This window comes from Triticum aestivum, unplaced genomic scaffold (genome assembly GCF_018294505.1).
Source record: "Triticum aestivum cultivar Chinese Spring unplaced genomic scaffold, IWGSC CS RefSeq v2.1 scaffold65792, whole genome shotgun sequence".
Taxonomy (NCBI): domain Eukaryota; kingdom Viridiplantae; phylum Streptophyta; class Magnoliopsida; order Poales; family Poaceae; genus Triticum; species Triticum aestivum.
Window position 1 is genome coordinate 3,599 of NW_025230006.1, and position 2,102 is coordinate 5,700.

Below are 2,102 nucleotides of genomic sequence, written 5' to 3' on the forward strand. Positions count from 1 at the left end.
TTTTTGCGCCGCGTGCATAACAAAACGCACGTGCGCGACATATGTTTAGCACGTTTTATTATTTTGCACGTTTATGATAAGTTTTAGCTCGCTGCTCATTATTCACACGTCTAGCGGCGGCAAGCGTGTTCTGAAAGTGGTCGAAACCATGGTAAATAGGCACTGGTGCGGTTGAACCGTCGTAAAACTTGTCTCCGTAGTTGAGCGGGAGCGGCCAAAGGAATGTGCAATCGTGTGTGTAGTGGAGCTGGGAGGGGCAAGCATAAGGGACGAAGACGGGGGTAACATGTCAGATGCGATCATACCAGCACTAAAGCACCGGATCCCATCAGAACTTCGAAGTTAAGCGTGCTTGGGTGAGAGTAGTACTAGGATGGGTGACCTCTTGGGAAGTCCTGGTGTTGCATTCCCTTTTTAATTTTTTTTGCGTCGCGTGCAAAACAAAACGCACGTGCGCGACATATGTTTAGCACGTTTTACGATTTTGCACGTTTACGGTAAGTTTTAGCTCGCTGCTCATTATTCACGCGTCTAGCGGCGGCAAGCGTGTTCTGAAAGGGATCGAAACCATGGTAAATAGGCACTGGTGCGGTTGAACCGTGGTAAAACTCGTCTCCGTAGTTGAGCGGGAGCGGCCAAAGGAATGTGCAATCGTGTGTGTAGTGGAGCTGGGAGGGGCAAGCATAATGGACGAAGACGGGGGTAACATGTCGTATGCGATCATACCAGTGCTAAATCACCGGATCCCATCAAAACTCTGAAGTTAAGCGTGCTTGGGCGAGAGTAGTACTAGGATGGGTGACCTCCTGGGAAGTCCTCGTCTTGCATTCCCTTTTTAATTTTTTTTGCGCCGCGTGCAAAACAAATTGCACGTTAATTTTTTTTGCGCCGCGTGCAAAACAAAACGCACGTGCGCGACATATGTTTAGCACGTTTTATTATTTTGCACGTTTACGGTAAGTTTTAGCTCGCTGCTCATTATTCACGCGTCTAGCAGCAGCAAGCGTGTTCTGAAAGGGGTCGAAACCATGGTAAATAGGCACTGGTGTGGTTAAACCGTGGTAAAACTCGTCTGCGTAGTTGAGCGGGAGCGGCCAAAGGAATGTGCAATCGTGTGTGTAGTGGAGCTGGGAGGGGCAAGCATAAGGGACGAAGACGGGGGTAACATGTCGGATGCGATCATACCAGCACTAAAGCACCGGATCCCATCAGAACTCCGAAGTTAAGCGTGCTTGGGCGAGAGTAGTACTAGGATGGGTGACCTCTTGGGATGTCCTCGTGTTGCATTCCGTTTTTAATTTTTTTTTGTGCCGCGTGCATAACGAAACGCACATGCGCGACATATGTTTAGGACGTTTTATTATTTTGCATGTTTACGGTAAGTTTTAGCTCGCTGCTCATTATTCACGCGAATAGCGGCGGCAAGCGTGTTCTCAAAGGGGTCGAAACCATGGTAAATAGGCACTGGTGCGGTTGAACCGTCGTAAAACTTGTCTCCATAGTTGAGCGGGAGCGGCCAAAGGAATGTGCAATCGTGTGTGTAGTGGAGCTGGGAGGGGCAAGCATAAGGGACGAAGACGGGGGTAACATGTCGGATGCGATCATACCAGCACTAAAGCACCAGATCCCATCAGAACTTCGAAGTTAAGCGTGTTTGGGCGAGAGTAGTACTAGGATGGTTGACCTCCTGGGAAGTCCTCGTGTTGCATTCCCTTTTTAATTTTTTTTGCGCCGCGTGCAAAACAAAACGCACGTCCGCGACATATGTTTAGCACGTTTTACTATTTTGCACGTTTACGGTAAGTTTTAGCTCGTTGCTCATTATTCACGCGTCTAGCGGCGGCAAGCGTGTTCTGAAAGGGGTCGAAACCATGGTAAATAGGCACTGGAGTGGTTGAACCGTGGTAAAACTCGTCTCCGTAGTTGAGCGGGAGCGGCCAAAGGAATGTGCAATCGTGTGTGTAGTGGAGCTGGGAGGGGCAAGCATAAGGGACGAAGACGGGGGTAACATGTCGGATGCGATCATACCAGCACTAAAGCACCGGAGCCCATCAGAACTCCGAAGTTAAGCGTGCATATGTTTAGCACGTTTTACTATTTTG

At 49.0% G+C, this 2,102-nt stretch overlaps 4 non-coding genes across 4 annotated transcripts; all 4 read left to right on the plus strand.

The window, feature by feature from the left end:
- The first annotated feature begins 291 nt into the window (after positions 1-291).
- LOC123175283 (5S ribosomal RNA) lies at positions 292-410 on the plus strand. Its single transcript, XR_006487773.1, has one exon. It is a non-coding gene; the product is annotated as a 5S ribosomal RNA (ribosomal RNA).
- Positions 411-712: 302 nt separating this feature from the next.
- On the plus strand, positions 713-831 carry LOC123175291 (5S ribosomal RNA). The gene has a single exon (XR_006487781.1). It is a non-coding gene; the product is annotated as a 5S ribosomal RNA (ribosomal RNA).
- Positions 832-1,171: 340 nt separating this feature from the next.
- On the plus strand, positions 1,172-1,290 carry LOC123175299 (5S ribosomal RNA). The gene has a single exon (XR_006487784.1). It is a non-coding gene; the product is annotated as a 5S ribosomal RNA (ribosomal RNA).
- A 303-nt stretch (positions 1,291-1,593) lies between these two features.
- LOC123175276 (5S ribosomal RNA) lies at positions 1,594-1,712 on the plus strand. The gene has a single exon (XR_006487766.1). It is a non-coding gene; the product is annotated as a 5S ribosomal RNA (ribosomal RNA).
- Positions 1,713-2,102: the final 390 nt, after the last annotated feature.